Genomic DNA, 16857 nt, shown 5'->3' on the forward strand with positions numbered 1-16857 from the left:
AATCTTGATGTAACACGAGAAAGTTCTGATGTATCTTGATGTCACATCAAGAAATCTTGATGTGACATCAAGAATCATCAAGAAACATCAGAATTTTCTTATGTTCATTTTCAATAGGGAGAGCTTCGGCTATTTTTCCTTTCTGTATGTACTTGCTGGCTTGCACTGCGGCCTCCACACGTGGCGCCGTCACCATGGAACACTGATGTCTCGCTGAGACACGCTGTTAGCGCCGACCCAAGATCGCGTCACTTTCCTGCGCCGGACTGACAAGCTCCAAGTAGAACGAAACAGCTGTCCTCGGCTGGGAGTGCACGATCGAATTATAAACATATGCTCAACGTCCAGTCACAGAGCTTCGGCTATTTTTCCTTTCTGTATGTACTTGCTGGCTTGCACTGCGGCCTCCACACGTGGCGCCGTCACCATGGAACACTGATGTCTCGCTGAGACACGCTGTTAGCGCCGACCCAAGATCGCGTCACTTTCCTGCGCCGGGCTGACGAGCTCCAAGCAGAACAAAACAGCTGTCCTCGACTGGGAGTGCACGATCGAATTATAAACATATGCTCAACGTCCAGTCACAGAGCTTCGGCTATTTTTCCTTTCTGTATGTACTTGCTGGCTTGCACTGCGGCCTCCACACGTGGCGCCGTCACCATGGAACACTGATGTCTCGCTGAGACACGCTGTTAGCGCCGACCCAAGATCGCGTCACTTTCCTGCGCCGGGCTGACGAGCTCCAAGCAGAACAAAACAGCTGTCCTCGACTGGGAGTGCACGATCGAATTATAAACATATGCTCAACGTCCAGTCACAGAGCTTCGGCTATTTTTCCTTTCTGTATGTACTTGCTGGCTTGCACTGCGGCCTCCACACGTGGCGCCGTCACCATGGAACACTGATGTCTCGCTGAGACACGCTGTTAGCGCCGACCCAAGATCGCGTCACTTTCCTGCGCCGGGCTGACGAGCTCCAAGCAGAACAAAACAGCTGTCCTCGACTGGGAGTGCACGATCGAATTATAAACATATGCTCAACGTCCAGTCACAGAGCTTCGGCTATTTTTCCTTTCTGTATGTACTTGCTGGCTTGCACTGCGGCCTCCACACGTGGCGCCGTCACCATGGAACACTGATGTCTCGCTGAGACACGCTGTTAGCGCCGACCCAAGATCGCGTCACTTTCCTGCGCCGGGCTGACGAGCTCCAAGCAGAACAAAACAGCTGTCCTCGACTGGGAGTGCACGATGGAATTATAAACATATGCTCAACGTCCAGTCACAGAGCTTCGGCTATTTTTCCTTTCTGTATGTACTTGCTGGCTTGCACTCCGCAACACTGATGTCTCGCTGAGACACGCTGTTAGCGCCGACCCAAGATCGCGTCACTTTCCTGCGCCGGGCTGACGAGCTCCAAGCAGAACAAAACAGCTGTCCTCGACTGGGAGTGCACGATGGAATTATAAACATATGCTCAACGTCCAGTCACAGAGCTTCGGCTATTTTTCCTTTCTGTATGTACTTGCTGGCTTGCACTGCGGCCTCCACACGTGGCGCCGTCACCATAGAACACTGATGTCTCGCTGAGACACGCTGTTAGCGCCGACCTAAGATCGTGTCACTTTCCTGCGCCGGGCTGACGAGCTCCAAGCAGAACAAAACAGCTGTCCTCGACTGGGAGTGCACGATCGAATTATAAACATATGCTCAACGTCCAGTCACAGAGCTTCGGCTATTTTTCCTTTCTGTATGTACTTGCTGGCTTGCACTCCGCAACACTGATGTCTCGCTGAGACACGCTGTTAGCGCCGACCCAAGATCGCGTCACTTTCCTGCGCCGGGCTGACGAGCTCCAAGCAGAACAAAACAGCTGTCCTCGACTGGGAGTGCACGATGGAATTATAAACATATGCTCAACGTCCAGTCACAGAGCTTCGGCTATTTTTCCTTTCTGTATGTACTTGCTGGCTTGCACTGCGGCCTCCACACGTGGCGCCGTCACCCTGAAACACTGATGTCTCGCTGAGTCACATTGTTAGCGCCTACCCAAGATCGTGTCACTTCCCTGCGCCGGGGTGACGAGTTCCAAGTAGAACGAGACAGCAGTCCTCGGCCGGGAGTGCACGATCAACTTATAAACATATGCTCGACGTGCAGTCACAGAGCTTCGGCTATTTCTCCTTTCTATATGTACTTGCTGGCTTGCACTGCGGCCCCCACAGGTGGCGCCGTCACCCTTGAACACTTTTTTCTGGCTGAGACACAATGTTAGCGCGATCCCAAGATCGTGTCACTTCCCTGCGCCGGGCTGTCGAGTTCGAAGCAGAACGAAGCAGCCGTCCTCGGCTGGGAGTGCACGATCAACTTATAAACATAGGCTCGACGTGCAGCCACAGAGCTTCGGCTATTTCCTCTTTCTATATGTACTTGCTGGCTTGCACTGCGGCCCCCACAGGTGGCGCCGTCACCCTGGAACACTGTTGTCTCGCTGAGACACACTGTTAGCGCCGACCCAAGATCGTGTCACTTCCCTGCGCCGGGCTGTCGAGTTCGAAGTAGAACGAAACAGCCGTCCTCGGCTGGGAGTGCACGATCAACTTATAAACATATGCTCGACGTGCACTCACAGAGCTTCGGCTATTTCTCCTTTCTATATGTACTTGCTGGCTTGCACTGTGGCCTCCACAGGTGGCGCCGTCACCCTGGAACACTGTTGTCTCGCTGAGACACACTGTTAGCGCCGACCCAAGATCATGTCACTTCCCTTCGCGTTGCTGACGAGTTCCAAGTAGAATGAAACAACCGTCCTCGGCTGGGAGTTCACGATCAACTTATAAACACATGCTCGACGTGCAGTCACAAAGCTTCGGCTATTTCCCCTTTCTATATGTTCTTGCTGGCTTGCACTGCGGCCTCCACACGTGGCGCCGTCACCCTGGAACACTCATGTCTCGCTGAGACACACTGTTAGCGCCGACCCAAGATCGTGTCACTTCCCTTCGCCTTGCTGACGAGTTCCAAGTAGAACGAAACAACCGTCCTCGGCTGGGAGTGCACGATCAACTTATAAACACATGCTCGACGTGCAGTCACAAACCTTCGGCTATTTTCCCTTTCTATATGTGCTTGCTGGCTTGCACTGCGGCCTTCACAGGTGACATAGTCATCCTGGAACACTGATGTCTCGCTGAGACGCACTGTTAGCGCCGACCCAAGATCGTGTCACTTTCCCGCGCAGGGTTGACGAGCTCCAAGTAGAATGAAACAGCTGTCCTCGGCTGGGAGTGCACGATCAACTTATAAACATATGCTCGACGTGCATTCAGAGAGCTTCGGCTATTTCTCCTTTCTATATGTACTTGCTGGCTTGCACTGCGGCCCACACAGGTGGCGCCGTCACCGTCACGCCGTCACTTTTTTCTGGCTGAGACACACTGTTAACGCCGACCCAAGACCGTGTCACTTTCCTGCGCCGGGCTGACGAGCTCCAAGCAGAACAAAACAGCTGTCCTCGACTGGGAGTGCACGATCAACTTATAAACATATGCTCGACGTGCATTCACAGAGCTTTGGCTATTTCCCCTTTGTATATGTACTTGCTAGCTTGCACTGCGGCCTCCACACGTGGCGCCGTCACCCTGGAACACTGATGTCTGGCTGAGACACACTGTTAGCGCCTACCAAAGATCGTGTCACTTCCCTGCGCCGAGATGACGAGTTCCAAGTAGAACGAAACAGCAGTCCTCGGCTGGGAGTGCTATAAACATATGATTAACGTTGAGTCACAGAGCTTAGGCTATTTTTCCTTTCTATATGTATTTGCTGGCTTGCACAGTGGCCTGCACAGGTGGCGCCGTCACCCTGGAACACTGATGTCTCGCTGAGACACACTGTTAGCGCCGACCCAAGATCGTGTCACTTCCCTTCGCCGGGCTGACGAGCTCCAAGCAGAACAAAACAGCTGTCCCCGACTGGGAGTTCACGATCAACTTGTAAACATATGCTCGACGTGCATTCACAGAGCTTTGGCTATTTCCCCTTTCTATATGTACTTGCTGGCTTGCACTGCGGCCTCCACACGTGGCGCCGTCACTCTGGAACACTGATGTCTCGCTGAGACACGCTGTTAGCGCCGGCCCAAGATCGTGTCACTTTCCTGCGCCGGGCTGACGAGCTCCAAGCAGAACAAAACAGCTGTCCCCGACTGAGAGTTCACGATCAACTTATAAACATATGCTCGACGTGCATTCACAGAGCTTTGGCTATTTCCCCTTTCTATATGTACTTGCTAGTTTGCACTGCGGCCTCCACACGTGGCGCCGTCACCCTGGAACACTGTTGTCTCGCTGAGACACACTGTTAGCGCCGACCCAAGATCGTGTCGCTTCCCTGCGCCGGGCTGTCGAGTTCGAAGTAGAACGAAGCAGCCGTCCTCGGCTGGGAGTGCGCGATCAACTTATAAACATGTGCTCGACGTGCATTCACAGAGCTTTGGCTATTTCCCCTTTCTATATCTACTTGCTGGCTTGCACTGCGGCCTCCACACGTGGCGCCGTCACCCTGGAACACTGATGTCTCGCTGAGACACACTGTTAGCGCCGACCCAAGATCGTGTCACTTTCCTGCGCCGGGCTGACGAGCTCCAAGCAGAACAAAACAGCTGTCCCCGACTGGGAGTTCACGATCAACTTATAAACATATGCTCGACGTGCATTCACAGAGCTTTGGCTATTTCCCGTTTCTATATGTACTTGCTGGCTTGCGATGCGTCTTCCACAGGTGGCGCCGTCACCGTGGAACACTGATGTCTCGCTGAGACACACTGTTAGCGCCGACCCAAGACCGTGTCACTTTCCTGCGCCGGGCTGACGAGCTCCAAGCAGAACAAAACAGCTGTCCTCGACTGGGAGTGCACGATCGACTTATAAACACATGCTCGACGTGCAGTCACAAAGCTTCGGCTATTTCCCCTATCTATATGTACTTGTTGGCTTGCACTGTGGCCTCCACAGGTGGCGCCGTCACCCTGGAACACTGTTGTCTCGCTGAGACACACTGTTAGCGCCGACCCAAGATCGTGTCACTTCCCTGCGCCGGGCTGTCGAGTTCGAAGTAGAACGAAGCAGTCGTCCTCGGCTGGGAGTTCACGATCAACTTATAAACATATGCTCGACGTGCATTCACAGAGCTTCGGCCATTTCTCCTTCTATATGTACTTGTTGGCTTGCACTGTGGCCTCCACAGGTGACGCCGTCACCCTGGAACACTGATGTCTCGCTGACACACACTGTTAGCGCCGACCCAAGATCGTGCCAATTCCCTTCGCCTTGCTGACGTGTTCCAAGTAGAACGAAACAACCGTCCTCGGCTGGGAGTTCACGATCAACTTATAAACACATGCTCGACGTGCAGTCACAAAGCTTCGGCTATTTCCCCTTTCTATATGTACTTGCTGGCTTGCGATGCGTCTTCCACAGGTGGCGCCGTCACCGTGGAACACTGATGTCTCGCTGAGACACGCTGTTAGCGCCGACCCAGGAACGTGTCACTTTCCTGCGCCGGGCTGACGAGCTACAAGCGGAACAAAACAGCTGTCCCCGACTGGGAGTGCACGATCAACTTATAAACATACGCTCGACGTGCATTCACAGAGCTCTGGCTATTTCCCCTTTCTATATGTATTTGCTGGCTTGCACTGCGGCCTCCACACGTGGCGCCGTCACCCTGGAACACTCATGTCTCGCTGAGACATGCTGTTTGCGCCGACCCAAGATCGTGTCACTTTCCTGCGCCGGGCTGACGAGCTCCAAGCAGAACAAAACAGCTGTCCCCGACAGAGTGTTCACGATCAACTTATAAACATATGCTCGACGTGCATTCACAGAGCTTTGGCTATTTCACCTTTCTATATGTACTTGCTGGCTTGCACTGCGGCCTCCACACGTGGCGTCGTCACCCTGGAACACTCATGTCTCGCTGAGACACACTGTTAGCGCCGACCCAAGATCGTGTCACTTCCCTGCGACGGGCTGACGAGTTCGAAGTGGAACGAATCAGCCGTCCTCGGGTGGAAGTGCACGCTCAACTTATAAAGATGTGCTCGACGTGCAGTCAGAGAGCTTCGGCCATTTCCCCTTTCTATATGTACCTGCTGGCTTGCACTGCGGCCTCTACAGGTGGCGCCGTCACCCTGGAACACTGTTGTCTCGCTGCGACACACTGTTAGCACCTACCCAAGATCATGTCACTTCCCTGCGCCGTGCTGACGAGTTCCAAGTAGAACGAAACAACCGTCCTCGGCTGGGAGTGCACGATCAACTTATAAACACATGCTCGACGTGCACTCACAAAGCTTCGGCTATTTCTCCTTTCTATATGTACTTGTTGGCTTGCACTGTGGCTTCCACAGGTGACGCCGTCACCCTGGAACACTGATGTCTCGCTGAGACACACTGTTAGCGCCGACCCAAGATCGTGTCACTTCCCTTCGCCTTGCTGACGAGCTCCAAGTAGAATGAAACAGCTGTCCTCGGCTGGGAGTGCACGATCAAATTATAAACACATGCTCGACGTGCAGCCACAAAGCTTCGGCTATTTCCCATTTCTATATGCACTTGTTGGCTTGCACTGTGGCCTCCACAGGTGACGCCGTCACCCTGGAACACTGATGTCTCGCTGAGACACACTGTTAGCGCCGACCCAAGATCGTGTCACTTCCCTTCGCCTTGCTGACGAGCTCCAAGTAGAATGAAACAGCTGTCCTCGGCTGGGAGTGCACGATCAAATTGTAAACATATGCTCAACGTGCAGCCACGGATCTTCGGCTATTTTCCTTTGTATATATACAGGGTGCGTCACGTAACGTGTCATTTGACCTTTGTTAAAAGCGGCTCAACACAAAAATAGGGGGTAAGCGGCTACTTCGGCCATTAAATTTGCTGCCAACTAAAATTACTTTTGACAACATTTAACTGAAATTAATTGATTTTTTAATTGGACGCGGAATTTTGCTTAATCAATGTAACGTTTTTCTTGCTAAATCAGATAGATCGTGGTTGAATTAGCTAAACCCACCGTAAAATACGATTCGTAGTGCGGTGCTTATGTCCAGAAAAATTGACCGAAAATTGAGGTTTAGTTGCGCGTATTTCAGCGACGCACTAAGTCGGCCGCAATAACAGCGCCCTGAGGGTGTATAGGCCTGTCGCGCTGAAGTTTTTCGCAGAGCCAGCTAGTGACCGACGGGCAAACTACTCCCTAGTTCAGGGACCTCCCGTGTGCACATTTTTTCGTTGTTTTCTTGTGAATGCGAGACGTTGAGCAGCGCTCGAGAGTGAACACATCGCAATATTAATTGATGTGAGTAAAAGCGCTAAAACGGAAAGGGACGAAACACAGACACTGAACTGTTTTACGTCCCTTTCCGTTTTAGCAGTTTTACCCACATCAATGATTCATCAACAGGACCAAAAGGTAGTTTTAAACGGCAATATTGAAAATGTTATTATGTGATTATGTTAAAATGCTATACGTTATTCTTGTTAGGTCACAGGAAAGTGAAAGTCGCCCAGGTGAAATTCAGAAGATAAACATATCTCTACAGCTTTGCAAACAAACCGCGCGAAAGGTGTCGCAGCCACCGTTGGATTAGCGCTGTTAGCCGTGTGACATCAATGTTCACAAGATTATCAATGAAATTACTTCAGATACCTTTGTCTAGGGCACAGACAAGACGTTCACATGTCCTTTGCTAGACAGCAGGTGTCTTAAGTTCGGCAAGAAATATGCGAAGCATCGTGGTTCTAGCTTTGAAATAACAGACGACGGAAATAAGTTTTGACGTTTTACAATGACACCACCGTTGTCTTTGAGCAGACAACAAAAAACAAAAAAAAAGAAGACAACCGTAACTTATTAAGGGGGTGCAACACCTCCGCGTTTCGTCAATTCTGATCAATAGATGTAGCACAGGAGGATCTAATTGATTACCTAGCATTCATTGCGGAGGCTTCTGGTACTACGGCAGCAGACGGTTACATTTTACATTACGCGACTGATCCACCATATCAGCGGAGAGGATTACAACGCACTCCCCAAGCAGCAAAATGCACTGAAAGTCGAGTGCAATAGGGGTGAACGGCTAGATGAAAGGCCTTGAACAAATTCATGAAACTACAGAACATTGATAAGACACATACCGTCCACCCCTAATGCACCCGACTTCCAGTACATTGTGCTGCTTGGGTCTTTTCCTCTTGCGTTGTTCTTTTACCTTCGACCTCTAGCTTGCCTTTATCACCTTCAGAACACCGTTCGCGTGTTATCTGTTATTTGTGCGTGTGATAGCAGACGGATCGACAATTTTATTCAACAGAACCTCGCGAACACACCAAGTGTTTCCAACACTCGTTGTGGAACCGCAGAGAAACAAGAAAAAGAGAAGAAGAAGAAAGAACAGTACCTGATTGAGCAGACCTTCTATATAAATTTGTAAAACAGTTGCTGGCCTATTGAGAAAGCAATGGAGTGGTATGGCCTGCGGAAGCCCCAATGAATTCATGAAATTCATGGCAAGCTCACATGCGCTTCTGTGTATTCGGAATCGTCGGGATCATTTCGTGAACAGCAAAATCACTGCACCATCGTCAGCCTCAGATTATCAGTGCACTGTCCTGTAAAATTATTGTGGACTGTTCTACGATATCACGGTGCTGTGACACTGGCACATCTAAAGCTGTATTTTTGGTTCAGCGTGATCGCTATAAAGACGAGTCAAGTTGTGTAGTCGGCAGTGCGGTCTTACATGGCGTTCGTTCTCAGTTTTGACGGCATCTGATCACCTGAACCGCGATGGGTGTCTCAGAATAGCTGACAGTGGTGTTGTCGATTCACCCCCTTTTCCCGATTCAGCCCCCCCCCCCCCCCACACACACTCTAACAACAGAGCTTCACCGCATAACACCGCTTTTCGCCAGTGAATATGTCCAATGATATCGTTGTGTATCCCTTCATTTGTCGAAAACGGTAGGTGTATGCCTTTCTGGTACATTTAACATTTGTGCATAAGTGTCCCAGAAAGGCGTACACCCACCGTTTTCTGCAAATCACGGAACGGAGCCATATCATTCTGCATAATAACAGTTGGTTCTCGGTGTGTTGTGCGGCGAAGCCTTGCTTTTACTCCTGGGACTTTCTACTGCTGTGGTTCAACGGCGCCTGTTCCGCTCCCTGTCCTTGGCTACCTCGCGTTCTGAACTGTGCCTTTCGGAGGACTATTGCGTGCGCCTCACAGCACAGCCTCCAGGCGTGCTCTCATCAGCTCGAGGTCTTCCACCGGGTATGTAGTCTTCGAAAGACCCGGCTCTGGACCTGCCCCTTACCCTTCTCGAACTCGACTCTGCACTACGGGACTCTCCTCTGCATACCTCCCCTGGAGCAGACCAGATCACGTATAAGGCCCTTTGGCATCTTCCACTGTCAGGGCGAGCATCCCTCCTACGGATTTTCAATGAGAGCTGGAGCCAAGGGGAAGTCCCTAACGAGTGGAAGACCGCGATGGTGGTCCCTTTACTGAAACCAGGTCAATCACCGCATCACATCGATTCTTTCCGCCCAATATCTCTTGCAAGCTGTGTGGAAAAGACCTAGAACGTATAATATTCAATCGCCTGAGCTGGAACCTTGAGAGCACGGGTTTTTTTCCCGAGGAGATGGCGGGCTTTCGCCCAGGCCGGTCAGCAATGGGCAGCGTCATAGCTCTAACCAGTAGGACACAATAGGCAAGGGCCGAAGGTTTATTGACAGCCGCTGTCTTTTTCGACGTCAAGAAAGCGTACGATAGTGTCCTCCATAGCGCAATCATGGCGACGCTTTCAGAAGCTGAAGTCGGGGGCTGCCCCTGGTCATGGATTAGAGACTTCTTGGCTGACCGCTCCCTTTTGTGCGCACCGCTGACGGGGACACTGCGACGTTCCGTGTGCACCGTGGTGTCCCACACGGGAGCGTCCTCAGTCCCCTCTTATTCAATATCATTAGGGCTTCTCTTACGGCGCAGCTTCATAATCACACTCACATTACAATATATGCTGACCACATATGTATCTGGACTTCCGCCGTTCGGCGTGACACGATCCAACGCCGACTACAAGGTTGATTAGACATCATTTCAAGATACCTCTTGCACCGCGGCTTGGTTGTCTCGCCTAGCAAGACAGTAGCCATGGTATTCTCACGAAGATCATTCCATAGTACCCGCTTTTCATTGATGGCTCACCCCTCACCTTTGTTACGACCTGCCGATACCTGGGGATTACAATTGACTGTGGCCTGACGTGGTCCCAGCATGTGAAGCTGCTTGCTACCAAGGCAAACTGTTTGGTAAATGTACTCAGGCGTATTGCTGGTGCATCCTGGGGCCTGTCATACTTTGACCTCTATCGTGTCCATCAGGCCCTGGTGTTGGGGACATTGCGGTACAGCTTACCCATTCTGCATGGTCTCAGTCAAACCCAAGAGCAGGAACTGCTCAACATCCAGGCCCGTAGTCTCCGTGTCTGTTTGGGAGTCCCCAGGACAACGGAGACGTATTCTGTCTTGGCAGAGGCGCCAGAGCAGCCGGTTCACATACTGTGGGATGGTGATACCCTTCGCGCTTATACACGCTACATTACACGGCTCCCGCTCCACTCTTTTGTCGCATTGATGAGGACTGCCCGGCGTCTGCTTTCGGCAGTGCCATTGCCCGCCTGAAGGGGAGCATTACATCTCCCGCGTCTACACCATCCTATGCACCGGCGATCTGGACTGTCGAAAGACCCTGTATTCATTCTAACATCCCTGGCCTCCAACGCAAGAAAGACGTCCCCACAGTCGTGGCCCACCAGCTCACACTGGAGCACCTCGCCTCAACACACCGACTATGTCGCCATTTATACACCGATGGCTCAGTAACCCAAGATAGTTCGAGCACTGCTTTCTACGTTCCGGATGAAGACCTCGGGCATATGGTTTCAAACTCCCCTATACAGTGTCCTCGACGGAAGCCGAACTGTTTGGTATCCTGAGAGCACTAGAGCATATTACCGAATCCGGGCACGGAACGTGGGTCATTCTTACCGACAGCAAGGCATCACTAGATATGTTGTCGTCATCTCGCCCCAGCATAATAAGCGATTTGTATACCATGACGCTTCAAAAATTCAATGAACCCTTCGCCCCTGGTTACAACATCACGTTTCAATGGGTCCCTGGCCACGTAGGCGTGTATGGAAGTACCCGAGCAGACGCAGTAGCGAGACGCTCTGGGTCTGATGGCACTTCGGCCCTGGCACCTCTGCCGCTTACAGCCTCCACATGCCGTCTATACATACGCCGTCGGTGTGCCACATGTGCTCAGCAGTTCCGTGCTGAAACTACGACTTACAGCTCATTCCTACGGTCTATCGACCCATTGATGGAGTTCGTCATCACTTGCCACCGCAGCCGTAAACAAGAATCCCTTCTCGACCGCCTACGACTCAACGTTGCCCGTACACCCTCACTTCTCTTCAAGATGGGTCGGCTCAATTCACCAAACTTTAATGTCTGTGGAGTGGAAGCTGACATCCCACACCAACTCCTGTATTGCCAGCAGCACCTTCAACATAGGGACACCCTCCGCTGCCGTCTGCTCCGGATTGGCTGTAACGACTTTTCGTTGGCCGCTCTTCTTGGCCCCGTCTTGCACCCCAACCAGTGGGATGTTACTGCCGCTCACCTCGCTTTTCTCCGCGTCTCAGGACTCTTGAACTGCATGTAACCGTTGTGCTAGTGTTTATTTTCTTATTTCTTTCTTTCCCTTTCCTTTTGTTTCTTTTTGTTTCTCTTTTCTTTTCCTTGCTTTTTGTTTCTTGTTTTCTTTCCTTTTCCTTTCTTTTTCTTGCTTTTTGTTTTTCTTTCCTTCCTTTTTTCTTTGATTCCCCGTTTTTCATTCTTTTGTCCTTCATTTTCTTTTTGATTCCCCTTTTTGATTTTTCTTTCCCCTTCATTTCCTTTTTCATTTTCCCCTTCCCCCTTTTCCTTTTTTCTTGGGTATAGCTAGCTGGCTCTTTGCCTTGCTAACCTTTCCTTTCTTTTTTTTCTTAATAAATATACCCTCTCTTGCTTTTAGAGTGCATGCCTCAAAAAGCCATGAGAACCGGGTAAACCAAAGTTCTATACAAATAAATGTTATTCACATTTGTGTACTCTTTTTCGTAACGGGTGTTTGTGGAAGACGACGGCATGTTCTAGAGGGGCGGGGATGTCAAAGCAAGCAGGAGGCGTGCTTGGTTCCGACCCGGACAGAGCGGTGTATTACGCACACGTACCATCAGGCGTTTACGCTAAAGAGTCGCGCCTTCGAACAGCATGGAAGAAAAAGTCAAAAACACCAATTAACTCTCTCGCTTTATTTGCTTTCTTTGTTTATGCCTTCTCATCTAGCAATCAGAAACCCGCTTATCTGCAGATACGTGGCGTCCCTTGTTCCCTTTCCTCCTTTTCTGATGCTGCCCTGTCAGGTGGCGAGTGATACGCCCTGCTCACGCCGCTGTTTTGCGACCGACTTAGTACGTCCCCAAGCAGCACAATGCACTGAAAGTCAAGTGCAATAGGGGTGGACGGGTAGGTGGAGGACCTTGAACAGACTCTTGAAACTAAGGAACATTGATAAGACACATACCGACCACCCCTATTGCACTCGACTTTCAGTACATTGTGCTGCTTGGGTCGCTGACTAATGCGCAACTAAACCTCAATTTTCGGACGACTTTTCTGGACATAACCGCCGTACTACGTAACGTATTTTGCGGTGGGTTTGGCTTATTCAACCACGGTCTATCTGATCTAGCAAGAAATACGTTACACTGACTAGGCAAATGTCCGAGCTCAATTCAAAAAGTTCAATTTATTTCAATTAAAAGTCATCGAAAGTAATTTTAGTAGGTGACAAATTGAATGGCCGGAAGGTAGCCGCTTACCCCATATTTTTCTGTTGAGTCGTTTTTTTACAGAGGTCAAATGACACGTTACGTGACACACGCCATACAAAAGCCGACCCACAAACACGCCATATACAAAAGCCAGCAGCCGGAGGTATTCTGCAGTAACCTGATAGCTTGTGCGAAAATCGGTGAGCAGATTAAACACACATTTCTTTCTCGTTGGGACTGCAACTTAGCATGGGGAGCCCTTCATCCCGATCGTCATCCCAGCGGAAGTGGAAAGAATTGAGATGCACGGAGCAGAAATGTACGAAGAGCCGCTTCGTCATCCATTGTCGCTGTCATGTCGGCTGCAAACTGCAGGAACAATTCTAAACAAAACCAGTCCTCTTCTTGTATAATCGGTTATATTTATTTTCAACAACGTAGCATACCAGCAAAATGTGATTAGTTGACCTTTTAGTCGATCTCGTTTGCAAGCCGTAATCGCGCTTGTAAGCCGAGCATCTCGACCCACCGCATCGTTCCAAAACCCAGTTACTCACTCGATCACCTGGTACAACCTGGTCATGTGACTACAACCTAACCCAGGGTTTGTTTAGGAACGCACCCATTTTTCGTTGCAACCGTGCTGCCGTTATCAGAAGAAGGTTGGAAAACGAAAAGTGAAAGGGCAGGTATACATGACTTCCTTGCATCGCTTCTTGCGGAGACATGAGCACGCGGCCGCCAATTTGCGCTCTTCGAAAGGACTGTTTTCGCGTTTTTTTTCTTTTTCGGCTATTACATTGCAGTAGTGAATGTATTTTGCACTAGAATGGGGTAAATCCTGCTTACCCTTCCTCTTTCAATAAAAAAGGAAAAAAGAAAAAAAAGAACTTGTGAGGTTGACAAGTTTTGGAGTTCAATTGGGGAAGTTCAATTTCTCCCGAGTTAAATTCCCGCGTGGCGGTCAACGTCACCGTGGTCAACGTCACCAATTCTCCCGCGTCCTGAGCAAATAATCTTAATGGAGATGAAATTCCTGCGATGTAGGGAGGTAAAGGTCCGCTTCTGCAGTGTGGTACCTGCTAGCGGCCTTGCTCATTTTCTTCACTGACACGCGCCCAGTGAGAAACGTAGAAGCAGAAATGTATTACCTACGGTAAATAAATTCCGCGCGGTATTGAGGTTGGGATGCGCCATTAGGCGGAGTTGTTTGCTCGGACGTGTTTTCCTTCGTCCAGTAATATGAAGCAAGCACTCTAGGGCTGACCATCAAGATCACGGTGGGCAAATATATAGGTGGCGATGGTGATGATGGAGGAGAGTTTGACATTTTTGTGATTTGATAAATTTGATAAACGTACTGAGAACTAATGGCAAACTGCCCAAGATAAATAGCGCTGATCCCATAATGTCCAGACAAGTAGATCTTTATATATAATTTTATGACACGGTTGGGGAAACACCCTGTATACAAGGTGTCGCAGAAAACTTGTCATTGAATTATAATAAAAAACTACGCCATCCTAGAGTCATGCGGTCAAGGCATTTGTTCTTACTATGTTTTTGTCATCTCCTGATGTGAATGTAATCGCACTTGAGTTTTATTATGTCAATTTTTACGAACAGAACTCGAAAATTTGCCAAGTAAGGGTCGATTTTTGACCCCCAATGAGAAGCGCGTGTTGAATTTACTCAAGTTCATGATAATTGACACGGATATTGAGCAGCGATTCCATCAGAAAAATAGCCGAACAACATGCTTTTCGGAGCGCCCAGAGCGTAGCGCAGGACGAGTCTTAGGTTGCCACCAGACCGGTATTATACCGGCACGGCCGGTTAATTGCTCGCTCTGCCAGTTGCCGGTAGGAAGGTGATACCGGCAGCCTTTTGCCGGTATTTGTGGCTCAAGACCTGTCATAGTAGCTTTTGCGAGGTTTTCGCTTCAACGTTCCACTATTCGCCTCGAGATCGAACAGCGTCGCCACCATGCGGCTGCTCCGTGAACTGCCTTTAGTGGGGATGCGCTGTTTGAGCCGGTGCTTTCGCTGTGGTCATCGCGCTCGAAAACGTGCTTCGAAGGCCCAATTTCTGGACATTTGAGCTTTTAAAATCGCTTCAAAATGAGTGAAAATCACTTGGTCGAAAGCTTTTTTTAACTTGTCTAGTTCTCTGCACCAGCGTGCTTGCAGGGAAGAAAACTAGAGAACGTGCATATGTTCTAGTATGCGGATTCCACTCGGCCTTTGTTATATCATATTTGTCACTGCGGTTCTGTGTGTCAAACAAAAGTACCAAGAGCTAAGGTCAATGTTGTAACAGTTTTTTTTTTGTAAATCACAAGTATAAAACTATGTCACAGTTTCTGTGCTAGCTGTTCTAAGTTACTTCATAATGCTCAGTTAGGATATTCTGCACGCGCTAAACACAAGTTGTATCGAATGTATTAACATATGGAATATATGAATGCATGTGTAGGAGCTATGCTACAAATGACCGCACAGGAAACCAGTCGCGGGCAGAAGCGAAGGTTTACTGAACGAGAACCAAAACGGGGTGAGCGCAAGCGGGTGAGTCACAGGTGATGCTCGTCGTTGTCGTCGGGCCGCTACACATGAATATATATATTTATGACACGGGTGTTTTTAAATGTGTGAACTTAAAGCTTTCATCTCATTTCATCTGACCGTATGACAGACTAGACACCTTTCACATACATAATCATTGGAACGCACGCATTCAAGGTAAAATGCTATCACCACCCCTGAACGTAATATGTAAAATACGCGTGTTTTGGGGGGTATGAAGCACGTCTGCAACAGCGTGTTTCAGAATATATACCTGCCGCTGGAACCAAAAACTTAGTTTATATGTAGTTATTACGTGACCGGTAGCACCCCACACAAACTCAAGTCCACCGCACAGGTGTGGTCATCTCGTAACATATTTTAGCACCATTTAGTGAATTCCAAACCTCAAACCCCGAACCTCGCCCGGACTCGCTCGACGCAAAATTGCAAAAATTGTTGCGAATGGCTTCGATACGTACTGGGCTATTCTGCCCTTATTTTACATTCTTGCGCATTTGTACATTTAGACTCATTGTTATTTTTGATTAGTACATTGTACATTTAGATCAGTGGAGACAGGAATTTTGAGTGAGTTTTTTTTTATATCCTTGTTGTCTCGACGTAATATAAAAAGGTACAGGGAAAGACAGCAATACACAAGCGAGGAATAAATATTCTAGCGAGGACAGCAAAAGACTAATACAAAATCACGCTTGGAGCAAAGGAGGCAGTGTTTCCCTTCAAAAGCACACAGGATATTTTCTTTTCACAACTTCGCGACTTGAGCGTTTCGCAGTGCAGCAATATTTGTCAACGTTCACACCATATCAGCGTTCTAAGTATCGCATTTCAACACATCCGCAATATGTGAGGCACTGACAGCGGCATTTCATCCAGAAACACTGCGATATCTGCGTAGAAAAGCCAGAGCCTGCTGCGTCAGATCATGCCGTATCCCCACTAGGGCATCCGTCGCAGCGCCACCTACAGTTCGATCTCGAGGCGAATAGCTTGAATAAATCTGGAACACAGACCCAACTCCGCAGTCACCAGTCGTTTTCTTAGTTATTCATTATTATTATATTATTATTCATCAAGTCTTGTGTTCGGAGGGGACAAGATCAGTGGTTGTGTCGAGCCGAGAAATGAACTTAGGACATATACAACCATCATGATATTGTCACGGGAAGAAGTGAAGGGTTGCCTGCGCGTGGGAGCAGGGGCGCGTGTTTGTTGTTCTTCGGCTGGCTCTCGCTCGCTACGGCTGGACCGGCCCTCTGAGCTTCCCCGAATAAACGTATCATTTGGTGGAGGTGCGGACTGGTTTCCCCAATATCCT

Source organism: Ornithodoros turicata, chromosome 4 (genome assembly GCF_037126465.1).
Source record: "Ornithodoros turicata isolate Travis chromosome 4, ASM3712646v1, whole genome shotgun sequence".
NCBI classification, from domain to species: Eukaryota; Metazoa; Arthropoda; class Arachnida; order Ixodida; family Argasidae; genus Ornithodoros; species Ornithodoros turicata.